This window comes from Phyllostomus discolor, chromosome 5, assembly GCF_004126475.2.
Source record: "Phyllostomus discolor isolate MPI-MPIP mPhyDis1 chromosome 5, mPhyDis1.pri.v3, whole genome shotgun sequence".
In the NCBI taxonomy this organism is placed as follows: domain Eukaryota; kingdom Metazoa; phylum Chordata; class Mammalia; order Chiroptera; family Phyllostomidae; genus Phyllostomus; species Phyllostomus discolor.
The window spans coordinates 161998596-162025308 of NC_040907.2; the positions used below are offsets into that span (position 1 = coordinate 161998596).

General features: G+C 39.3%; 1 protein-coding gene and 1 long non-coding RNA gene across 5 annotated transcripts in view; both read left to right on the forward strand.

The window, feature by feature from the left end:
- Positions 1–26713, forward strand: part of VTI1A (vesicle transport through interaction with t-SNAREs 1A) — a 343226-nt gene that overhangs the window by 91176 nt on the left and 225337 nt on the right. The gene's annotated exons all lie outside the window — the stretch shown is intronic.
- On the forward strand, positions 14506–25109 carry LOC118500908. Its single transcript, XR_004903492.1, has 2 exons — positions 14506–20628; positions 20854–25109. It is a non-coding gene; the product is annotated as an uncharacterized LOC118500908 (long non-coding RNA).

Genomic DNA, 26713 nt, shown 5'->3' on the forward strand with positions numbered 1-26713 from the left:
GACTCATTAACAAAACTTTCTTGAGTGTGACAATCAAAGACCAAATACTGTGACAATCGCGTGAGTCATTGGCTGGATCCAATGTGGTGTTTCTTACCTGGTTCCTGTCCTAGAATCTGTGACTAAAAGGTGACTCTTCTTTTATTAGTCATTACTAATAATTATGACTCTTAGCTGTGTGGAGATATCTATTTTGTTTGAGGTCAGGGACTTGATATTTAAAACTCTGGGTCATCTTCCTTTTGTTCTGTAATTATGCTTATTTTTCCCTGAAGTAACAATCTCAGACTGATAGTAGGAACAGGGTTTATAGAAGCTTTATGATATAGTCGGGAAGAGAAATTACACAAGGGCAGAAATGTGAGGCGCACTCTCTCCTTTCAATAGGACTTTAAGACACCCGTGACTGTCCTACCCTATAATGCTGAGTGGGCCCAGTGCACCTGGTGGTACATCTCTGGATCCATGGGGCATTTGTCTGCAGTTAGTAGCCTCGTGTCTTTAGAGAGTGATCTGCACCACATCCTAGCCTTGCTCCTACCATCCCCGAGTACCCGAGCCTTATGAGTCGGCACCCTTCTCTCAGTGGTCACCTCAGGCCACCTGGCTCTGGTGTGCCATGTGGCCACTGAGCTCTGCAGCAGGGTGCTACTTCTGCCAGCCTTCCTGCCATCAGAGGAAGTGCTCCACCCCTCACCCAGGTCCCTGCAGGTTCCCAGCCACAGACTAGTGACAGACATACGTAGGAATAATACAGTGTTTGTTGAACATATAACATGGGCCACACACTGTTCTCAGTAACCTATACCCATAATCTCTGTAATCCTCACTACAACCCTAGCCAGTAATTACTTGTGTCTTGTTTTATGGATGAGAAAATAAGGTACAGAGAGATTGATTGCCCACGCTTATAATCAAGCTAGGAGACAGTACAGCCAGACCATCTGATTCCGTGTTCTTAACCCTCAGGCCACACTGAAAAACGAATGGGCCCCATGTACCTAGATCTTCCAAAGTCATCTGTTGTAGTCAAAATGTGTCATGTTCTTATGTGTATTAATTTCCTTTTCATGTGATTTATTTAAAAAAAACAAACCATTGAATGCTCTGTGCCATGTTCTGACAATACAATAGTAAAGAGGACAGCCAGGGGCCCCCGTGTCTTCGGCAGCTTACATATGAGGGCAGTGGCGGGGGTGGGGGAGTTGATGCAGAATGAGACATTTTGAAAAATTAATAAACAGGTGACTAGATCATTTCAGATACGGTGAAAATGAAGCACAGTATTAAAGAGTAACTGATGAAGGTTGTCCTAGGCTGGCCAGTCAGGCAAGACTTCCCAGTGAGGCGTCTTATAAACTGAGTCTTGAATTGAACAAACATGCCATCAGTAAGCCAGTTTCGGACAGCTGGTTCCACAAGGGAAGAGCGAGAACACGGGCTGTGACATGAGGAGCCGTTGCCAGTTTCTCAGGAAACAGAAGGAATACCAGGGTGGCTGGAGTCAAGTGAACAGGGGGGCAGCACACAATTGTATCAGAGCCAGGTAGGGCGCAGGCTGTGTGGTGCCCCAGAGCATGGGAAGGAGCCTGAGTTTGACTCTCAGTAGGGTGTGATGCACTGGCCTGACCGGAATTGTGGAGGACGGACATCGTAGGGGTGGAGTGGCAAAGGAGTGCGAACAGGGGACGAAGTAGGAAACATATCATAGTAGTCCAAGGTTGGATCCTTTTACCAGTTGAGATGAAGGTGCAGGATCAGTTATTTTAAGCCATTTTAAAAGGCACTCCAGAGCAAGGAGCTTGAATTTTATCATTAGTTTTCTTAACAATTGGCATGAGATCCCAAAGATTCTTCCTGAAGGATATCCTCAAACAAGTGGAAACTTGTTAGTCCTTCTACTTGGTGTAGCTTTGCAAGGACAACAGCTAGTCCATCAGGCTAGTTGGTGGTAATAGAGATTTGTGATTAGAAATCTGGGCTTAAAACCGAGTTTATGGTAATATATTCTCCTTTCTCTCCCCTCCCTTCCCCTTTCCTCTCTCTCTACCCCTCTCATCCTCTCCCCCACTCCCTCCTCTCCCCTCCTGCATCCTCCACTGTGTGTGAGAGAGAAAGCACTTAAGCTTTACTCTCCTGGCAGATTTTGGTTATATAACGGCGTTATCAACTGCAGTCGCCATGCTTACATTAGATCCCCAGATCTTACTTATCTTAGAGCTGAAAGGCTTTACCGAAGTTTGTACGCCTTTAAAAATATTTTTTTAAATAAAAATATGTGGATTTTACTTTAATTTTAGTATTTCAGTACTATATTATAGTTACCTAATTTTAAGTTGCAGACATTCGCCATGTTAGGAATGTACTTCCACAGGCCAATTTTATATGTCGTGTTCAGATTATTTTTGCGTTTTGTGATTGCATCATCAAAATTTGAATCCACTTGACCTAATAGCCAGAAAAAACATATGGTGTAATTTTTTTTTCTTCTGGAAAACAAACAATTCTTAGAAGTATAAAATTTTCATAAGAATGAGGTAATTTATGTACACCACTATGTATTTTTCTGTTTTGCCTATCTCTTCACCAGAAAAGCAGTTGTCAGCTTACATTTTTAAAAATCAAGCAAATGTGTTCGTGTTGAGAACTTTTTAAAGAATCCAAACAAATACTTTTACAATGTGAGGTGACTCCCTTTGTATCATTAATTGGCTGAAAGACTGGGCTGAACTGCGGATGGAGCTTTCCTGACCCTTTCGTGGGGCACTCTGGGGATTATGGAGCGTAAGAGGACCATATGCGGCTTTATCACATTGTGTCTTTCGGTTCTTGATACTGTCTTTCAAATCACCTTATTATTATTTTAAGCAACTCACTATAGAACTAATTTAGAAATTTTAATCAGTTTTGGAAGTATCTATTGAGACAAAGCCAGTCATTTTCCTTATCATTCCAGGAGTTTCTTCCATGGCTACTGACATTTTTCTTTTTCCACCTCCACTGCATTCTTCTTTTCTCTCTCTTTCTCTCTTTTTTTATTGTTGTTCAGGTGCAATTGTCTCCATTTTCCCCCCACCACTACCCCCCACCCCAGCCATCCCCACCTCCCACCCTCGATCCTACCCGCTCTTTGATTTTGTCCGTCGGTCCTTTATACATGTTCCTTGAACCTTTCTCCTTTTACCCCCATTATTGTCTCCCACTTCCCCTCTGATTACTGTCAGTTTGTTCTTAATTTCAATGTCTCTGGTTATGTTTTGCTTGCTTCTTTGTTTTGTTGATTTGTTTTGTCACTTATAGGTGAGATCGTGTGATATTTGTGTTTCACCACCTGGCTTACATCACTTAGCATAATGCTCTCCAGTTCCATCCATGCTGTCACAAAGGGTAGGAGCTCCTTCTTTCTTTCTGCTGCTTAGAATTCCATTGTGTAAGTGTACCATAGTTTTTTGATCCATTCATTTACTGACAGGCACTTTGGTTGCTTCCAGCATTTGGCTACTGTAAATTGTGCTGCTATGAGCATTGGGGTGCATAGGTTCTTTTGGATCAGTGTTTCAGGGTTCTTAGGATATAATCCTAGCAGTGGAATTAGCAGGTCAAAAGACAGACCCATTTTTAGTTTTCTGAGGAAATTCCATACTGTTTTCCACAGTGGCTGCACCAGTCTGCAGTCCCACCAACAGTGCACTAGGGTTCCCTTTTCTCCACAACCTCTCCAGCACTTGTTCTTTGTCCACTGCATTATTTTATCCTCTTCTTCTCCTTTATTTCCCCTTTTGTTCTCCTCTCAAGAAATAGGAGTGTTCACTATATACAATGTAATAATTTGGTTCCAGAGTACAAATGCTTACATGTATTGATTTATCATGTACAAACAAGATGAATGGGTAAAACAATGCATAATATAGAGACTAATGCATAAGACTATTTTCAAAGTTTTAAGTTAGTTTGGAACTGAGCTAACATCTACTGGAGAAATAGGAGAAAGATTTTTTTCTTTTCACTCTACTTACTAATAAGTCATTTATTAAGTGTACTGTGAAAATAGACCCCAAAAGTATTTGCTCTATGTTGCTTGCTCTTAAAGCTGTTATCAGTGGATAGAAGGAAAACTTTCTGATTCTGTAATTTTAGTAGGAGTGGTAGACATTGCATGAAAGAAGGTAAATATTGTATTTCACTTATTCAACAAGCTTCTATTGAGCTTCCCTGAGTGCCCAGCCTTTCGGGGATGCAGGGCAAGAATGACAAGATGCCCGGGGCCTGGGCTTTCGGAGTGCAGAGTGCTGGGTCTGCAAACACTTGGGAGTTTGGGCTTCGGTGATTTTGTTCAGGCACAGGTTGGAATTTCAGCGTGTGACCTGACCACAGTATTGCGGCAATAACAGACGGAAACTGAGGTTATACAATTGGATTGATTTTAACTGTTTTTATCCAAGTGTACGTATTGTAGAGAAAATCTCTTTCTACCAAAATATTAAACTTTTTAACAGAAAAGTTATCTTTAGGAAATATTTCACTCTTCATTATTTTGAGTGGTGGACCCCGTGATTATGCTTTCAGAATCAAAGATAGCTCTGCTTGAATATGCATTTTCTTGATACTGAAAATTACCTGATCATGTTCTGTGAGTTTTAAAAAGTCTACCCAGAGGTAAAATAATAATTTTTAATGTGTAGTTATCACTTACTTTATAATTACAACCCTGTTTAAGTCTTACATCTCAAAAAGCCTCAGTTCCTTTCAGAACAGAGGAGGTTGTCCTTTGGGTGAAACTCTTAAAGATTATTTTCAAGTCGAGCTTAGAGGTTCTCCGAGATATTGGCACGCTTCACAGTGGTAAGAAAAGGATGTCATTTAAACCCTATTTGGGGAACCTTCTCCTTAGGTGGTCCAAGCGAATCTATAGGTGTCATTTTGAACCCATTAGAGAGTGTGATACTCATTTTTAAAGGTGCCCTCCCCCATAATGCCCACCCCTTTTCCAGTTGGTTTGTAAGACACACGCGAAGCCATTCTTACGTGTGTCTCAACTCACGTGTGTCTCTGTGAGTTGAAAAAAAGAATGTCGACCCAAAGCAGATCACTAGAATGCCAATTTACTTTCATATATTACCGTGAGGGACGGTTAAGCTTCTGACCTTGCTGCACTGTGCTTATATAACTTTCCTTGGGAATTTTTTAAATCAGGTTTATTTTCCCTTTGCCTCTGATTTCTATTGCCCAGAAGTTTTCTTTGCAGCGGTGTTTATGTATTTAACAGTATTTTCTGAGGCGGGTACTACAGAATTTTCACAGCATGAGTTCGTTGGACTAAGACTTTGTGTACGACTTATATCAAGTGGAAAAGTTGATGGGCATGAGCTTTAAAAATGGCTTTTTGTGTGTGCTCTACATTTGAAGCTTTCGTCTGAATGTCCTGTCGGGCCGCAGTGTTTTCCAACGTTGCTCTGAGAGAACAAAGTCAACATTAAAAAAAATAAATTTTTATTGAAGAATATGTTTTTCCAAGTAAAGTCGTTATCAAAGAGACTGTCATGGTGGGTCACCATTCATGCGGGGCACAGTGGTGCCCTTTGCATCTTGAGATACAAGCTCTGAGTCACAGTTGAATAAATATTTGTTTATTTAAAGAGAGGAAGAACCCACCCGAAAGCCAGACAAGGAAGAAGCTGTTTCAAGATGGTCCTTTGGAGGGAAAATAAGCTTGTTGTGGCGTAATCCTGCCATTATCCTCCTTGTTAGTAATCTCATCAGAATCCTTTGTCTAAGGTCCTGGTCCACATTAGAAGGTTGGTATTTATGTCAACGTAAAACATACCTTCAAATTGAGCTAATTTTTTTCATTCTCACTTTCAGTGCTGTTTGCAACACATGGCACTCGAATAGAGCACAATGGAGCCTTAACCCTTACTCAGGAAATAAATGTTGACCCCTAAGAAATTAGACCTGGATCGGGCTAAGCTGATCTCTAAAATAGCAAGAAAAATGCTACCTTAAATGAATGTGATTATCAAGCTTTGAGTTTGGAAGTCGGGTAAGGAAGACAGTCAACACACCTCAGCGGGATAATAGATTTTATGTAATCTAGGAAGGAACAGACCCTGTCTCCGCTCTAGGCACTGAGAATAAGTTCCCTCAATAAAACGGAGTATCTTGGAAAAATACCTATTAGGGAAATACATATCAGTAAATCCCCGTAATAAATATAATTAGTATTTTGGAAGCGGAGCGAAGGAAGTAATTAAGTCTGTTGCACTGTGTCAGGGAACAGCTCAGAAGAGGTGGGTCTTCTGGAACAAATGGGGGGAAGGGAAAGGGGAGCGGATGAAGCATGAGCTGGGTTGGGCTCCGGGGCCAGCGCAGGGCTGACGAGGATCTCTAGAGCATGCCCTAGGGTACAGCTAGTGTGCGCCTTACTGAAGTGTACTTGAACGTGGTAACATGCATTTCAAGAACACTTTTCCTCAAAATTTTATTATTTCACCGTCACCTCCCCCCAATTAATCCATTTTAATAGTCAGATGTGTAATTATTTTTATTTAATACATCGTGAACACTTTTCATGCTTTAAATTACAAACTTGCGTAAATTCTAACTTTGTAGCGTGTGCTGAAAATAATGCTTATATTACAAATAACATTGTACACATCTATTACATCTTTGTAGCAGTCAGTAAATTAATGGCAACTTAAAATGGGAATGATTTGTTGAGACTGAGTGCCCTGGTCCCCTGAGTACTTTCCCAAGTGCCATCAGTTCTCACCACCCAGAATGGCTCGGAAGTTTTATTTGGTTTCCCGAAAGAAGCGGGAGCCTTTGTTCCCGTCCTCCTTGTTGGCATATCTGTGAATCATCTAGGATGTTCCACACTCTACAAGGGCCAGTGGATGAGTAGGGCTTGTTATTTAAGCAAACAAACCAACAAAACTCTGTCTCAAGAAGGCCGCACAGTGTAAAAGCACGGACCAGTTTTCCTCACTGGTGTTAGCACAGGACTTTTACAGAGTCATCTGAATTTTTCACGGAGGTGAGTTAAAGAGACTGACTGGAGTGACTTTGTGAATATAAAAAGACAACCTTTTTTTTTTTTTAAACACTGTGACTAGAAAAGGTAAGCATGAAGATGGGCCAGATACCTTATTGCCTCCTGATATTGCCTGCCAGCTGTGCGTTTTCTCACTACAATGAACCCCCTCATTTTGATTGCTGTGTACAAGGTGCAGCGTTTCATTTTTCTTCCTACTTGGGCTTCCTGTAGAATGCGCACCCCATATAGTTCTTTAAATTCATGCTGTTGCGGGAACAAGCCCGTCTTTCTGTTCTGTCCTTTGTTAACTGTAAACCTCTCAGAGCCACCGTTCTCTCGTGCCCTCCATGAGTGGCTGGACTCCGCTCAAATTAGCGCCGTAAGGTTATCAGCGGGCTACAGGAGTGGAGTGTATCCTTCTCTTAGGCATCACGGCATAACATTGTCTTGATCTGGAAAATGCTAACAAACTCACGCGAGCTAATTGTCCCATACCCACTGCTCCTTGAAAATTGTCTTCAAGTCTTCATGTCTACCACATAAAAAAAAAAAAACAGGAAGAACACATCTCCAATATTTGTGCTCCTGTGACGATCAAAAGAAAAGTTACACATATAAAATGCATAAAGATTATTTTTTAATCCAAGCACCAATCCAGGGCACCTGTCTCTCACGTACAGTGAAGCAAAATGGAACATGTTGGGAGCTTTGTAACTACACGTACCCAGGCTCACACCTTGGATCTGCACGCTAATAACTGGGAGATCTTGGGCAAGTTCATTAGCCTTTCCAAGTATTGACTTGCTCATATATAAAACTTTTTGCAGGTCTTTTATATGGAGGTTGCTGTAACCTCCTGATAATATAATAGGGTTTAACTTGAGCAGAGGCTTATCTAAATAAGGCAAATTATATAAAATACACAACACATGTAAAGTCCATTAGAAGGCTCAGTGAAAGTTGGTTTCCATTTGCTGCTTTGCATAATAATACTGGGTCCTGTGACAAATGAACGCCCAACAGCCCAGTAGCTGGGTGATGTGAAGTTCATGCCTCACTCTTGCAGCGGCCCAGTGCCAGTATGCTAGTGGGCAGACCGCCGTCCATGTGGTGATTCAGAAATCCAGGTTTCTAAAATGACAACAAGCTCACGACTCTCAACAACTGAACCTAAACAATGACAACAAACTAAGCAAACAACTAGAACAGGACGAGAACCACAGAAATGGAGATCACGTGGAGGGTTATCAGTGGGGAGGGAGGAAATGGTGGGGGGAGGTACAGAGAATAAGAAGCATAAATGGTAGATACAAAATAGACAGGGGGAAGCTGAGAATAGTGTGGGAAATGGAGAAGCCAAAGAACTTACATGTACGACCCATGGACATGAACTAAGGTGGGGGAATGCTAAGGAGCGGGGTACAGGGTGGAGGGGAATAAAGGGAGGAAAAAAATGGGACAACTGTAATAGCATAATCAATAAAATACATTAAATAAAAAGAAATCCAAGTTTCCCCCACTTTGTGGTTCCGTCCTGCATGGAGGCTTTGGAGTCCTCCACATTCAGGCACTGGCCAGCCAGAGAGAGAATGAGGAACACACCCACCTTTTCAGTCCCATAGGCATCAAGCGACACGTTGATTGTAGAAGACATTTCACTGACAAGAGCTAGTCGAATGGTGCCACCAACGTGTGATGAGGAGTCTGGGAAATACAGCCCCAACTGAACAAGCACTTTCTAGTCACAGCTTCACAGTAAATAAGAGAACCAGCACAGAGGGGCACTGTATCCTCCTCTGACATTCTGTTTATTCCCTTGCCCGTTTCACCGCACTACAATCCATCACTTAAAAACCCTGGCCGGTAACCATGTAATGGGAGAGGTGGAGGGGCAGACGACACGGGTCGGGTCAGTCGTCGTGATCTTTCAGAATTTATGACAAGTGAAACTTTCTTATCTGTATTCTATTAATGGACACATTAAAAAGTCAATATCATCTGCTTTCTCCTCTACCAGACATGTATCTCTCTTCACATCTCAAATTTATATTCCTTAGATCTGTAACAAAAGATTATTCTGCTGCACGTGTTTTTATCTAAGTGTTGACGATAAAGTCAGCAAATTTATTGATGTTATTTCTAAACTGTGTGCTTCGAGAACATTGCAAACCGTCATAGCCAGGACGGACCCAAGGAGACATGGTGACCAATTGTGATGTGGTGTCCTGGATGGCACCCTGAAACCCTAGACAAAGTGTCTGAGAACATTATGCAAAAACTAAGGACATGTGAATACAACGTGGGCTTCAGTTCACAATAAGTATCAGTGTTGGTTCATTAACTGTGACAAGTGTACCGTAGTAATACAAGATGCTAAAAACGGGGGAAAGAGTGTTAAGTCTATGGGAACTCTCTGTACTATTATAATTTTTCTGTAAATCTAAAACTGTGCTAAAACCAGTTTATTTTTTAAAAAGTACATGGCAATCACAGGATCTTCACATTTATTGAATGCCCATAGTGTACTATTTTCATTCTCGCAGATGTGGTCTCTCTTGTGTATTATCACTGTAGATAATTTGGCCCTTCCAGTGATTTTAACAGGACGAGCGTCTATTTAAAGCAGCTCGCCCAGGTCTTGGTACTAGGAAATGCTCTAGGAGCATCTGCTTCCTCTTTCTTCCCTCTCCCACTCTCTGTGCTTCCAGTAATTCTAAAAGAACAATATCAACATTTATGTGGCTATGAAAAGGATTACATTAATAAATCACTCGTTTTAGGGCCCCAGGAAATTATATATATATATATATATATATATATATATATATATATATATACGGGGACATGGATCCAATGTTCATGTGGTCCATCCAGTGTCACCCTAATAGATTTAATAAAATAAATAATTAAAAAATAAAATCCAAAACCAAAAAAGAATGAGTAGACCATTTTACTTATCAGAAGAATGATAATCAATAGTCAATGCTTTTTTTCAGTCTAGAAAATTACAAGACTATGATAATGATAGACATGGTTTTGTAAGAATGTTGTGATTATAATTTTTTTGGTTCTTCTAATTTTCCCAAGATGATACTTTTTAATTTTAAACTTAAAAAAAGAATATTTTCGACATTTAAAAGTTCCTAAGGTCTATTTTGAAAGATTATTCCACATTATATTTTTAGAATACATACTGCAAGAGATTCCATATGTCCATATCATGAAGAGACAAAACACTTGTAATTGAAAACAAAATTTTTAATTATTTTTGTTTCTCTTTATTTAACTGCCCAAATTGTGTAATACTACTAGGATTTATGTCTAAAGGTCAATGTCCCTGAGAATTCTAATGGAATTTTAGAGCTCTCTCTGTTTTTAACTTTCTTGGCCTCATTATTTGGATTATTCTATCATCGTAATGACGTTTTCCTGATTTCTCCAAACACAGTTGTACCCATTTCAGCAATATTTATATGTGAAAAGAAGTGAAAGTTCGAATCCAGATTTGGTGACCCTGGAGATCTTATATTGACCTTAGTGGGTATTAACTTTTTAGATCAATAAGAGCTGTTATTGACCTCAAAGAAAAGTCAATATCTGCTTGTTAATTTGCAGCTTGAAAATGTTATACATTTTGTTTTTCATTATTACCCTACTTATTTTAGCCTTTTTTAAAAAAAATGCCTTTACTGTTTCTATCAAGAGATCATAATGTCAGAACATTGTAGTTTTTGTGTTTAAGAAGATAATCGTTGGACATGGTAGTCATTCATGAGTAAGTTCATTTTAGTTTCATATAAAATTACAGCTGGCTGAGATTCATGCTGTCCAAGAAAGTGAAATATACTTAATTATATCTTATCCATTATCGTTTTTAACATTCAGGAAACAATCTTAAATAATCTATGGTTCATGGCAGGAATATTCTCACACCACCCCCATGAGAAATGAAAAGAAAGGTAAATAGGAAATAAGTAGCCTACAAAGCAATTAAAATACTTTTTGCTTTTTCCATGTACAAGTGAAAAAAAATCATTGCAAACAGATGAATATTTAGTGTGTACTTTTCATGTGGATAAACATCAAATCTTTTAGGTAAGGACTTCTTTTGTGGGCTTGAATTTTAGAGGCCTATGCTCATAAAGTTTTATTAAGTATTTAAGTTTTAAGAATTGGTAGAGAAGTGGCTTTTCACATCATCATTGTTTTGTATATTAACGTGGAAATGTCAAGTTTTGCATAACTTGAAATGTCTCAGAATTGCCCATTCCTGAAATTCAAATGTCAGTACAATACTTCTGCACATATGTGTCTCTGATATTTCAACTCTTAAAAACCTCATAAATGATTCAGTATCACTTTGGCCTTGTTGTGACATAACTTTAAAAAGAGGCAGAGCAATTTTAATCCAGTTTCGGAAGTGGTGGTTTCATTCGGTCCGGGCTCAAAGCACTCATCTCGCAACCCATTAATGGTCGTTCATCTTTTTTTGAAAATACGTAACCATTTTGATGAGGAATTTGAGTTTTAATGAGGATTTTTTTCAGTATTTTGCACCAGTGCCTAAATGAAGCTCTTTTCTTTTTTGAACTATAGGATTGGCTTATATCTTATTAGTTCATTGTCATGGAGTCCTCAATATTTTTTTTTTAAAGTAAGCCTTCTTTTTTCAGAAGATGAATGCTTTCTAGGGCACAAATGATAGAGGCCAAATGACCTATAGAAATAGACCTCCTATTAATTTACCCTTCCAAAACTTGTACAGCTTCTGTATATTTAAGTTTTAAAATTTCAGAGCTCGAATGAGCCTTAGAGGTGATGAAGCTGACTTTGCCATTATAGACGGAAAACTGAATTTACTGTCTAGTCTCTATTTATTGCTATTTGACTGACTTTTTATTTAAAACTCTCAAATACTGTTGCCCATTGCTGGTGTATTAATAGTCTGAAATAAAATACTCTTACCAGCCCCATATTTTTACATTAAGTATTTTCTCTCTGATGGAGAAAAATGCTTACCCCCGGGGCACTTTATCACCGGAAGAGGCTTATTTTCATATATATCCCTAATAGCCTGCTTTCTTCTTTTGCTAGGATACAAAGTTATGACCATTAAAATATGACAGCATTTTAATATGACAAAATGGATATGTTCGGGGTCTTACTATTCCAGAAATTTTTTAAAAAAAATGCCATTAGGGCCATAGCCGAGATAGAGTGCGTACCTTGGCATGGTTCATTTTCCCTCTGCTGGGAGATTAGTGGAAAATAAGCTCTGAAAATTAAATTTTATTGCAAAATCATCTTCCGATGTTCAGCAGTGAAGATAATACTGAGTGATAAGGTTGGAGTGGGTTTTGTATAAAGCAATTACAGCATGAAGACTACAATCTGAATGAAAAACATTGCTCAAGACTTCCTATCATCTATAGAAAACTGCATTTGGGGGATAGGTTTAAAACGGTCTGGTTTTATTCAGGTGATTATAATGCTTAAGGTATATTGCAGTTTGAAAGCACCATTACTGGTTTTAATGACCATTTATGTGTGGTAGGAGGTACAAATTTATATAGACACACACGAATTTATTCACTCCTATATCTTCCATGCTTGGAAAATCGTTATCACCTCACAGAGTCTCCCCACACTGGAGTTCTCTCTGCAAAGCTTGCACTGTCCAGCGAGCCCATCTCTCTCTGTAGATGGCCACATGGGGAAGTCAAGACCAAAATGTCTACTATGTATTTCACTCTCCCCTTGGCACGTGCAAAGAGTGATTTCTGTCCCAGGTCTCCATTGTGTAGTTGAAGAAGTATCTGGTCCTTTAAATAACTTTATTTATACCTCAGCTCTTGAATTCGGTCTTTACATTGCAAACACAGACAGATAAGAACAAAGACGTTGGTCTTGAGCTTTATGGCAAAGCCTTGGCTTGAAAGGGCCTCCTACAAGTAAACCTGAAGAAGAAAAAATGTGTATGTGTGTATACGTGCGTGGGTGTATACCCCCCCACCCCCATATCCCGTTCCTGTGTGTTTCCTGGCCTTATGTTCTGATTGGTTTTCCACCAATCAGTCAGGACCCATCAGGTGTCTGATGTGAGCAAGTTGGAGACCCAAGGTATTGGCATGGTGGACACAGGTTATGTTTGTGTCAGCTGTGGGGCTCCGTCACAAGGAATCAAACGTCCAATAGTATTGTGCAGCAGAAATCGTTAACTGGACCTTTTTGTTACTCAACGTGCAGAGGATCCTGCCATCCTTTAATTTTTAAAAAAAAAATCCCATCCTCTTTAATAAATAGTAACCTAAAAGAAATAAATACTAGTTCAGAACAAGACTACGAAGGTTTATCAAGATGAAAATAACCCACTAAGAACTCATCGGAACCAGTTCGAGAAGCAGAGCCTGAGACCTGGCCCGTGAGGCAGGGCTAGGGAAAGTTCACTCGGTGCTGGGCATATACCAGCTCCCCAGGCCCCAACTTTATTAGTGTGGAGATAAGCTGATTAGGTCTTGTCAATCAAAGGTGCCCATATCTCAATTGAGAGACGCACACACACACTCTCTCTCTCCATTTTTCTTGAAGCATTGAAGCAGGCAACAAAGAGAGAGATGTGCGGCGTGCATCCCCACGGTTGTCGCCATGCAGGGTGCAGGGGCCCTGTGATGATGCGGTGACTGTATTAAAGAGGACATCAATTTGTTTTAAAGTGTTTTGATTTTCTATGGTGGCATTAAGAGAGAGAACATTGTGGTTGCAGCTTTACTAGAAAGCAAAGAGTTCTAGAAGAAGAAAAAAAAAAGTGTTTCTTTGAAGCTTACCAGGGCTTTGAATCTTGCTGTGCCAATGGGCGCTTAAGTGCTGCCGTGACTGGCAACCTCAGATCCACCACCAGCGTAGGAACTACCTTCCCCTCCAAATTATTCCCTTAGAGGAACAGGAGAAAAATGTTTAAATTGACCTCAGTGATAGTAATGTTTATCAGCCACGCGTTTTTATTTTTTTTTTAAGGATTTAAGATGTTGGATGAACAGATAGCAGATGTTGGTTATTCTGATGTACCCCAACTCGGCTGTAGAGAACTGAGATCCTGCTAAACGTTCCCCAAGTACAGACTGGCAACGGTCCTCCATGTAATTGTTTCGTGCACATTAAGGAAGGCCTTGCCTCTTACACCCGGAAGGTAAGCCCGACTAATAAATACGGGCTGTCCCATGGAATTCGGTAGGGCTTCAGCTTGAGACCTCATCATCCAGTCAATATTTAGAGAAAAGGCAGAGTGACGGCGTAGGGGGGAAACCTGGCCTTTTGTTCTTCACATCTGAAGTTTGCGCGCCGCAGGCCTCCTCCCCGCGTCCAATGCAACCGCAGAAAGGAGCGCATCCTCGCCTCCCCTCTCCCTGCTTGCGCCCCGCCAGGCTGCGATCCTGCACAGCCACGCTGGGTGATTTCTTCATCAGCTGTCCATTTCCCACTGCCCACGCGTGCAGCCCCCTCACGCAGGGCTCCTGCTTATTCCGACACAACGTGAATTCTGAACACACGGACCCACGCAGCCATTCTTGCTGTTGCCCGTCCCAGGACAGAGAGGCATTGGCGCTCCCAGACTTGGGCGCCTTTATTAGGTGTTCTGGGAGACAGGCAAAAATTTTAGGAGGTGAAGATGGAACGAGTCTTAATGTCCGAAATGGAAAGGGTATTCCACCTTGCACCGCGGGTTAGCCAAAGCAGACGCACCGACAAGTAGGTCCGCGTCGGGCTCCTGTGTGTGAACGTGCTCATGGCTGCCTGGAAGGCTATGCCCTGCTTACAGGGCATAGTCCGAACTGGTCTGTCATTGGTTCTCCCCATCCCAGACAGGGTCGTGCCAATGATGACTCTGTTCCAAAGAGTGGACGGCGCTGAGGTGCTTTCGGAGTTGTTAGAGAAACGGAGGTCGGCAACACTTAGAAATTAAGTGTACTGTAATATGTACAGATTTTCTACTCAGGATTCTTTGCATTAAGGCATTTTATTACTGGGTTTATCTTCATCTCAGTAAGGTCTTTGGCACATTCATTCTTATGAGAAAAAAAGTAGCATGCAACTTTCCAGAAATACCTTCTAAAACGCATGTTTATCGGTACGTTCCCATGTTGGACAAGTGTATCTCTGTCCTGTGTAAGGAGCTTGGCTGAGCTTCTCATAATCCCAGTTTCTGGTTTAATGCTGCTTTTTCAGAGGAGACTCTCATGACCACTCCATTTCAAGCAGCTTTTCTCCCGTATCTCAGCATGCCCCTCCCTCCTAGCATCGATTAGTAACTGAAGGTAACCCATAAATTGGGTTTCGCTTGTTTTCACCAGAAGAATGTAAGCTTCCTGAGGGGCATTTTATTGAATGAATGAGAGAAATTTGCAGTTCTGTTCCTTGATTACAAAGAGGAGTGCTTATTTCCAAAAGTTTCTCACTAACCTTTAGCCTTACAGTCAATATAGCTATTTCCCAGCTCACTTTTAAGAAGATATGTTACATTTTAGAATTTGGCTTTATCTGTCTCTCATTATGTTGAAATTCTTAATACATTCAAGTAGCTGTCTCAAAAATACCATTTTGCGTGGGGTTTTTTAAAAGAATATTACCTTTTACCCAGCAAAGTGATAATTAAGAAAAGTATACTTTCCTTAAGTTGGTTCACCATGCAGCTGGTGTATACTCGTTAATAAGCATTTGGTGGTAAAGATTTTAAGCCAGTAATGAGTCTGGATTCCCTTTTTAATTTACTGCTTAACTGGAGTTGTTGAGCTTTGTTTTTCTCCACCATTTACCAATTATAATTTCATGAGTTTACTTGGGTAATTGTCTTTAGGCTATAAAATTAATAGTGAAAATTAGGTTGCTGTATAATAATGCTGCCCTAACATGAGTTTGGGTATAATGTTTGTTTCACAGAAATTCGGAAACAAGGAGTGTAGAAAGAAATGGTTGGGTGAGGGGCATTTGCTCACAGTGGCTCTGTCATTGTGTAAACCTCAGTTTTCCACTTTATTATGTGATGAGTAAAACACATAGCCATTTCTCTTTTGTTGCTTATAAGAATACACAAATATTGAAATTATTCAACATTAAGCTGCAAACATCTTCAGTTCATAGCAGTGACTTTGGAAAATTTATTTAATGTAGAAGCTAAACTCAAAGGGGAGTAAGATATGAAAACATGATTCTCTGATCGTGGATAACCAAAACTTTCTGTTTGAATAATATAGGGAATTGCACACCAATGCTTAGAATCTGCACTTGAAAAAGCATGCTTGGAAAAAACTTTTAAAGAATGAATTTAGGGATACATAGAAATGCACTGTCCCTTATTTCCCCCTCAGAAATATTTCCCATTAATAAATACTTTTGGAGTTGCTTGTATCATCAACATTCCACCGTCCAAAATTTTTTTTTAAAATCTATCATCAACCTCTGTAATGCACCAGAATTGACTAATTCCACTAGACACTCTTCACCCCTGAGACACTACTTTTTTATCATTCATAAAAGTAGAAGGAGTATTCTGAGTCACTGGATAAACTTTTCTTCAGGAAAAGAAACTCGTTTAAAATAAATAATGTCAAATGCTCATTTTCTGCTTCGCAAATGACCTTTCAAGTAGTTGTCACACAGACTATTCCTGATTTATCACAAGTAAGCAGATGTAGCTTATGACACCGGAGGTTTAAAGTAACATCATTAAACTACCAAAATTCAAAAGCGATGATGTTTTAGTATTTAACAACAATCCTATTTTTTTCATGTTCTTCCTGGAGGCATTCGTGTGTGTTCAAGAATTAGAGGGCCATGATGTTCTGTTTCTTTATGTTTAGCTCACAGTTCCTCCTGACAGTGTTTATTTCTGAAGACAAGTGTGACGTGTGAGTGTATTTGGAGTAACTGAGTCAATATTACCTCAGTGTGATTTTCTTTTAGGATGTTATATCTTCCTAAGGAACAAATTCCAGGTAACTTCCAGAAATAGAAGGATTGAGAACACAGTTTTATTATTTTTTTTAATGTACGTGTGTGTACACGCACATACGTATCCATAACTATATAAAATAGATTTTCTTTTTTGTAAGAACATCTAAGTGTCTCTTGATTCAGGTAGTTTTATCATAGCCATCACATGTTGCAGGGAGATTTTTTGCACCATTCATAGTAACTAAAACACAATCATCTTTTTGAGGGAGGAAAAGAGAGAGAAGAGGGGAAAGCTGGAATTTGTAAAGGGGGGGAGAGATTCTGTTCCTATCCTTCCCTGAGGCTGAACTGTTTATCTCTCTATCCTCATTCGATAAAAGTGAATTTTATAATAAAATTCTCCCTAATCGGGCACTGTCGGTGGAGGTGTCTTATCGCTGAGGGGAAAATGACACCGATCCTATCGGAACACAGAAACGATGTCACCACGTCCCCAATCACAGCTCTCCAGCCCCCGTATCTACCTTCTCCACAAACACCACGCCGTGCTTTTTTCCATAAGAACATCAAAACCCAGCAAAGTCATTAAAATTGCACCCGCGTCGAGTTGCAGGGACCAGCCGCACTCGCGCAAAATGGGATGTGGGAAACCAGACTCTCTAAATGTGCTAATTCCATTGTCACGTGTTTCCAGCTTAATTTTAATCAGTTAAAAAAGCCACGCATTGCAATAAATTGGCATTATCTTCTGTGACACCAGAAGACACAGTTGGTTCAAGGATTTAGAGGGTCACTGGCAACAGTATATAGTATTACAGACAAAGTATTTTTACGCTTGAACTACGGTAGCTAAGGTACAATCCCCAGTTAAGACTGCAGACAAAGACTAGAACCCACACTGCACTAAGTTCAACTTGCAGACCACCTTCGTCTGTGGTGGACTTTGTATGCAAAACAAAGAATTTGGAGAATTTTTTTAAAGAGTAATTTATTCATCTTCTAAAAAAATTTTTTTTAAGTAGCCTTTCAGTGCTGTAGCCTTATTGCATACTTGGCAGTAGACCAAATGGCCTGCCCATTGGTCCTCTCAGTAGACTTGTTTTCCAAGCCTGATGTTTCATTGACTGTGTTTACATTGACCAATTCGACTTGCGAGCCTAAACAAAGATACATTAGCACGCTTGAGGAAGTGCAAACAGAAAACAGTGTCATTGACGATGGTTGGAGGACGACAATGAAAGACTGTCTCTAATGGTCTTAATTTATTAATGTCAAATTAGCACCACTATATTTTTACACAATTAAAGTTTAGCAATTGCTGAAGTAGAAACTACTGGCAAATTTAATTTTAATTTGTTCCATGGGGTTATTCTTAGGATGTACATATCTCTATTTCAAAGCAGAATAATCCCTTGGACGTGAACTGGCTGTTCTGCATAAGAATATCTGTGAATGGTTTTGGGACAAAAAGATTTATTTTCTGTGGCAAGATGTAAGATATCACTTCAGTTCTCAAATTTAGTGTTTTAGCTTTGTAAACTATTAACACATTTACAATAGTTTTAAAATAGTAGACATCATCAAGTTTTTTTCAGAAGCCTTAGGTGAATAAAATACTAAAATACTTAAAATTGTCAAACTTTTGGTTTGTTAACTAACAAAGAGTTGAAAAATCTCAATTTCTTCCTGAAACTGGTTTGTTTTCTTTTTTTAATTGACAAATATGACCTTGAGGGAGAAAAATAAATAAATAAACGCAACCACAACTTTTATGGAATGAAAAGAGCTTTCAGAATGAAATCATTTCGCAGTGACTGGAAAAATAAACATTTGAATGTCTTTTGTTTTCATTTTTGTTCAACACTTTGTTGATTTCTTTATACCAAAAGCAATAGAGAGAAAAAAATGAAGTAGTAGCGAACCAGAGAGAAATAATTTTTCAGTGCATTGTGTTTGTCTTCGCTGTGAGTTTCGCTTTCTATAGTCAATGTCAAATTGATCAGACCTCTGCTGTGTGATTGAAGGACTTTTCAAAAAAAATCACACATTGTGAAGTTAAGACTGTTAAGTTGTAGTGCCACTAAAACAGTTTTTTCTGACTGCACCCGCCTTGCCACAGAGGCCGTGCGAGTTACTGCGTTTCGTCCATGTTTAAACAGCTTGAGTAAATTTACAGGGTCACTCTTTTTTTTTCCCCTCTTTTTAAAAAATAGTACAGAGGAAGAATGAGTGCAAATTTTGAACTCAGTCTTTTCTCTGTTAGGATTAGCAGCCAGCTCTGCATGAAGGGAGAGAAGTCGGGGGGATATGGGAAGGACTTCCCTATATGATGGCTCCGGGCTTTTTAAAGGAGACACACACAAAAAAAATAACAGGAAAGTTAATTGTGTACCGTGGAATGCTGGCTTTCGTTACGTGTCTAAAAATGGTTTCATTGATTTAGCTCAGAATTTACTAGTAGCTGTGGCTCTTTGTCAATGGTTGTTTCTTTCCTTATTTTTTAGGAGATGAACTAGTTTAAATTTTCAGTGCATACATATTTATATACATATTAATATATATTTTCCTCATTGTGTGTTAAATTAAAAATGTGTGAGAGATGATCATTATGTGCAGCCTTAAAAGGAAATAGCCCCCCTCCCCTTTATATTTAACTGGAGACCCATAGGATGTGTTGATTGAAGGAGATTTATGGAAGGAAATATATTTATCAAGCTCATACATGAGGCAGCAGAACAGGTTTTATTTCGCCTTCCTTTCACCATAAAACAATGCACCTCTGTTTAATTAACCTGATACAATTGTTAAATTGCAGTAATGTTCCTGATTTAAAATTTGTGATATACATATTTAGTGTCTTTGGAGGAAAGACTAGTTTAAAGAGATGACAAATCACAGTGTCCTAAGTTAGTCTGAAAGGAAACAGCTATCAAAATATTAACCCAGCCACAAATCACCATGTTTCTGTAGATTCTGGGCAATGGAGAAAATAGAAGAATTTCAAATTTATTCAGAGACTATTTAAAACCAATTAAATACGTAATGCTTCATGTTGAATGAAAACAGACATTTTTATTTATGTTTTATTTATATTTACTCTGAATTTTAAATAGTTTTGCAAAAAAGCAGTGAAAGTCGTGATGCAATAGGAACTGAATTCTTTCATGTGTACCTCTTGTTTTCCAAAACCATATTATAATTTTAAACCCTGTTTATAACTTAACACAACTGACTACTTGGCTCAGCAGTTAAGGCTGCATTATACTTTTCTACACATAGGCTGCGCCATTGAGCCACTAGTCAAAGAAATACCTCGTGCGGGGAGATGGGAATGGAGAGTGCATGGAAACGAAAAGGACGGGCTCGCAGCTTTTTAAATGTTTGTGACTATAATATTTTTAAAAACGTATTTTGATATACCTATCATTTTTGGATCTTTTAGGATATTGTCTAATAATTTTAAATGTAATTTTGCTTTAAACACAGGTATTCTTTCAAGTTTTAAGTATTTATGTAAATGTATAAGAAAAACATAAGTCAAGGTGAAACACAATTTTTAACTTAAACAGGTGAAGTCATTCTCGTATTTTTTATTTGATGAAGACCATTTAAATTTATTACAATTTAAAAGATAATCATTATTTAAGGTAACTTTAGCCCTGGCTGGTGTAGCTCAGTGGGTTGAGCACGGGCTGCGAACCAGGCATCGCAGGTTCGATTCCAAGTCAGGGCACATGCCTAGGTTGCAGCCCATGGCCCCCAGCAACCGTACATTGATATTTCTCTCTCTCTCTCTCTCCCCCTTCCCTCTCTAAAAAATAAATAAATAAAATCTTTAAAAAAAGACATTTATCTTTAAAAAATAAATAAAGTAACTTTAAAGGGTCAGATATAATTAACACAAATATGTGCTTGGAAATTTTACATTAAAATCTAGTTAACTTCCATACCTGCTTAAGAAATTTGTGAAGTCAAAGTGAATATAGTTCCATCCCTAATGGAAGATAAGAACCTGTTCAGTAAGTCTAAGTGAAAACAGTTTAGAATTATGGATATACACTGGATTTTCCTTTCATTTCCACTAATATTGGGACTGCTAACATATGAAAAACTATAGTAATGTCTCTATTGTATTTTTATCCTTTGGTGCAAGAGTATATTATAATAATAGGTTTAAAATAATATTTACAACTGTATTATATTTCAACGTAACTGTCCTTTAACTTTTATATGCTGGAAAATAAATTTTAAGCATAACAAATACTTTTGATAAATTCACGTGAAACTAAACTCTACATGTACAGTTCAGCGCCATTCTTTAATCTTTGTATTTTGTAGCTCCAACGATTCTAAAAACAGTGCTCTGGGACTGTTTCTTTGCATAAACACATTTTGGGTAAATCACTGTCTTCTTATTTAATAGTTAGAGTGACTTACGGAAGAAAGCGAGGTGTTGCTGTCTGCTGAGAGTGGAGAAGTTTATCACCGAAAATTTAAGCAATGGCGCTGCCAATTCATTCATGGCAAACGTTAAGAACATGTTAGTGTTACTGGCAAAAGCAGCTCCTGCTTGGATCCCCAGCATGCAAGTCCTCACATGCTTGCGCCCATAAATGCCACCTCCTGCACCCCATCGCTTCCACTGTGAATCTTCAGGGAAAAGTTCCCAGAAAGTATGTTCATCAGCCAGCTCTGTGTTGAAGAGGCTGTCCCCAGGGTTTGCGCCAGTGCTCACTTACTGCCAATATGGACATAATATCTCAGTCTATCGTTAGGGAAAAACTCACTTGAAACTAATAAAATCTAATCTATTTTTGTAAAACACCATTTTTATAGTTTATAATGTAATCGACTTTATAAAATGTGGTTTGCTAGGCGTATGATTTTAACCAATTTATGAATTCATAAATGAACACCAGTTTTATGTTTTATTACCAAGAATAATATGATGTGAAAATTTATTATTGCTTCGATTTATATTTTCATTTTATTAAGAAAAAGAAGTCCATGATATCAAATAATCATATTAGAATTAACAGATGGTTCTTCTTGTAACTTAAACTCTTTTAGGAATCTGTAAAGTTGGATAATTGATATTGCTAGTCTGTGGCTGATAGAATACCTCTGTGGCATGATTTAAGATAGTAAGTACTGTGTTAATGACATGTCCAAACCCAAGGGTGAGACAGTAGGCCACATCTCTCTGTTAATGACCTTAGAAAACCTGGATCTTTCTGGAAAGCAAGACCATTTCATTGAAGAGGAGTTTTAAGAATTAGCACTTAACTAGGCCACACATCTTTGTAGGCAGATCAAGATTGGCCTGTGTTTATATGTTAGTGCATCTTAAAATAACTAGGTGGATTTTGATTATTTTGCAGTCATGTTTGTGATTATCTCACTTAAAATAAGGCTTATGTAATGGACCCCAAATGCATTACAGGGTCCAAGGTGATATTTCATAGTTGTTTCAGAGAAGCTGAAACTGAGGTATCAAGAGAAATATGCTACACATCTTAAGATACTGTGGCCAGAGGGTGGTAAAGTGTGTGGTCTCAGATAATAGCACCAAGTCATAAGTCCCAGAAGAAATTACACCTGCCAAGATGTGATGGAGCTGCTTTTCATATTAGTAGCAATGTGTACCTGTGTTCCAGGTTGGGAGCCAAGAGGGCTGTTTACCAAATGATCGTGAACTATTCTCCAGCGAAGGGTTGGGGAGTTCTAATAGCATATAGCATAAGATCCCCAATCTTATGCTATAGCAATCATCCAACAGCTAAAAATTACCAAATACAATGAGATTCTCCCCCTTGAAATTCATTTAAATGGTTGTGTTTTACTTCTCCTGTTGATTCAATTTCGGGATTATCAAGGCTTCATGCTTTTCCTCCTGCTTCCTGTAACCCTCCTTTGACTAACTCTCTGTTGTACTCCTCTGCCACGGAGCAGGCCCATTCAAGAGATGAAACTCAAATAGGTTAACCATTTGTCTTCTAGAAATTCTAACGATAGATTCTTTGAGAAGGGAAACAGCCATTCGCTGAGCGCCTCTGTGACCCGGGCATACACTGGCAATGGTCTTCAAAGTTACCTTACAAGGTAGGTGCGGTTGTCCCCATTTCACAAAGGAGAAAACTGGGATCCAGAGAAGCTGAGCACCCAATCCAAATGCAGGACCCTCTGAAGGCAGATCCCTTCCTTTTTTTTTTTTTTTCATGATCACATGCTAAAGGCAAGGTTTAATTATCCTTACTGAGTTCTAGCATAGGAAGCAGAACTGAAAGGGTAAGTTGGAACATCTCTTGAGTTAGTACTTGGGAGACAGGCAGGCATGTTGCCCTCTCCAACTCTCCATGGAGACAGCTCCCTATGTGTAAAGCGGCTGGCGCTCTCTGTACATTGCTGAGAATGGGAACTGCCTGGCGAGGAGGGTACCAAGGGAGAACGTTCCAAGGTGGTGATGTGATATTGCTATGAGCATGCTTCTGAAGGTAAGTAAAAACCTGCATCAGAACCACAAGGCCCCCTGTGCCCCAATGCGGACTGACCCCATGAGCCTGTCCGGAGGTGTGGCCCAGGCATCTTCGCTTCTAGGGAGTAACTTCAGGTGCTTCTGAAGCATACTAACTTCTGAGGGTTATTGCTTCCATGTAGGAAGCATGGATGAATCTGGGAGGACCTTGACTTTGAAGCCCCACATGCCTCTCTGCACCATCTGTGTTTCTCTAGAGAATCACCTTTTCTGTGCGGAGTGTCCATTTAGTGCCATCAGTTCCCTGCATGTTGGTGCTCAGGCATTCAGAGCCACATTAAGGGGGTTTCTTCTCCCAAAGCCCGCCGCACAGTATCTCCCACAATCACACGTCTCGTGTACTTGTTCGTCCTTTTCTAATCGAAAGTGAAATGTCCTGAACAGCATCATATTAAAATATAAAACTATCTCTTGTGCAAAGTGAAGTCAGGGCATACATCTGGGAACTCAGCAAACTCTAAACTGTGTGCAAAATTTTTTGTTGAGTTTGGAAACTGATAGCTGCCTGAAGGTCGCATATTTAAGGTCAGTTTCCCTGTTTCCATTATGTTTGCCCTGTGGCAAAGCAAGGCAAGACTTCCTATGGAAAAAAATGAAAGAAAGAAAGAAAAGAAAACCCAATATTGACATTCTAATAATAAAGGAATAATGAAGATTGAGCCTGGAATTTGTAATCTTTTGCATATTCTAAATTTCAGTAGGATGAATTAGTGTACAATATATTTCAGATTGACAGTTTACTGAGGGTTGACCCATATTTTGCGACATAAGCAAAAACTGGTAGCACATATAATGAAGGAAAACAAAGTATTTAAATCAAGTATTTAAATTTCAAAGTGAAATGCTGTTTATATAACAGCCTGAGTATCTCTGGGCACATTTTTCTGAAGAGGCTAAAGTGCCAACTGAATTTTCATACAAATTTTCTCAGCAAGTTCTGGCATCAGTGAAGGAAGCTAGCACGTCTTGTTTCATGAAGTTATCATCCATCTTAGAATTTGTACATGTTCTTCCTTTCTAGCTTTTGCTGAAAGAACTGAGGTGAGGGAGTTAACAATAATGGACTAATAACAACAGTGCTGGTAAGCGTTTATTGAGCAGTTACTGTATGCCAAACGTGTATGCCACCACATTAAGGAGTTTACGTAGATGATTTTGTTTAATTCTGAGACTGCTCCATCCATATTATTATCTTCACCTTACAGCTAATATTTATCAAGCATCTTTCATGTGCTGGGTACTATACTATGCTGTTCCTGGTGTTATCTTAATCTTTAAAGAATTGTAGTTGTGGTATATGGCTCTTTATCTTTATTTCATACATGAGGAAATGGAAGTTGAGAGACCAAGTAGTAGCTTATTCAGAGTGACATACCTGGTGGGTGTTAGAGATACTGGGCTTTTGATTCCCCATTCTACTTTATGTTCGTCCTAAGCTGCCTTTAAAGCACCATCCCACCTTGTTTACTCTCCGAGTTTAAACTCCAAAGAAAAGACTAGTAATATCTTATGTAGCCAGTGATTCATCTTAAGGAAACTTATTCTTCTCCAGGGGAACAACACTGGCCTTGGAAAGATATCTTAGGATACCTTAAAAAAAAAACCCACAACAAAAACATGCACTGGTTTAAGGCAGTGGTTGAGAATGTGAACTTGAGTTAGACCTCAGCGTCAGTCCTGCTCCCCCGCTTTACCGGTTGTGCGACTTTGGGAACACCAGTCTCACTCGCTCTCTCTCTCTCTCAATCTCTCTCTCTCTCTCTGTCAGTTCCATCATCAGGAAAATGAACGTAGTGATAGCACCGTTGTGTACCTAGAAGGCTCACAGTGAAGGTATTAGTGGTGGTGGGTGGTGATGATGTTTTTCCTACATTCAGATCTTTAAAAAGGTTTATTTTTACAGTTCTTTTATTTTTTATTGTTGTTCAAGTACAGTTGTCTCCATTTCCCCCCCACCCCTCCCCCACCCCAGCCACCCCCACCTCCCACCCTCGATCATAACCCCCCTTAGCTTTGTCCATGTGTCCTTTATACATGTTCCTTGACAACCCTTCTCTCTTTTCCCATTACCCCTCCCACTTCCCCTTCTGGTTACTGTCAGTTTGTTTTTAATTTCAATGTCTCTGGTTATATTTTGCTTGCTTCTTTGTTTTGTTGATTAGGTTCCACTTATAGGTGAGATCATATGGTATTTGTCTTTCACCCCCTGGTTTATTTCACTTAATGTAATGCTCTCCAGACCCTTCCATGCTGTTGCAAATGGTAGGAGCTCCTTCTTTCTTTCTGCTGCATAGTATTCCATTGTGTAAATGTACCATAGTTTTTTGATCCACTCACTTACTGACAGGCACTTAGGCTATTGCTTCCAACACTTGGCTATTATAAATCATGCTGCTATGAACATTGGAGTGCATAGGTTCTGCTGAATTGGCGTTTCAGGGTTCTTAAGGAATAATCCCAGCAGTAGAACTGGCAGGTCAAAAGGCAGTTCCACTTTTAGTTTTCTGAGGAAATTCCCTACTGTTTTCCACAGTGGCTGCACCAGTCTGCATCCCCACCAACAGTGCACTAGGGCTCCCTTTTCTCCACAACCTCTCCAATGCTTGTTGTTTGTTGATTTGTTTATGATGGCCATTCTGACCCGTGTGAAGTGGTATCTCACTGTGGTTTTAATTTGTTTTTACAGTTCTTTAATTGTTTTACTTCTCAGGCCTCAGCAGAAGGGTTAAATTAAAGTAAGGAGGATCGACACCATGAAATAAGAGAATTACCAGCACCATTAAAGAAAGAGAGTCATAAAAGTGACTTGAAACAGTCACATAATGGCTGCTTATGATAACAACTTAAGTCAATAAAGAAATGGAAATGTTCTCTATCCTTTGTTTTAAGGAGACAATGAAGTATATTTTAGTAGGGTATTTTAGAATATTCTCATTAATTAAGAAATGTTGCTTAAAGTTAAATCAGCCTTAATTGTCTGGAAAGTTCTCTTTCTACAATACCCTGTTTCACCACAATACTAGATAAATGAGTTGTTACCCAACCCCTGTAGTGCTTCAAGCTTATTAGGGTAACAGACCCAAATGCTATGAGGCTTGCACATGTATTGTATGTATCGAGTTGTGTTTATTATGGCTGAACTCGAGAGAACATACCCTGACCTGAAAACACATAGTGTTTGAAAACATTGTCCTGGC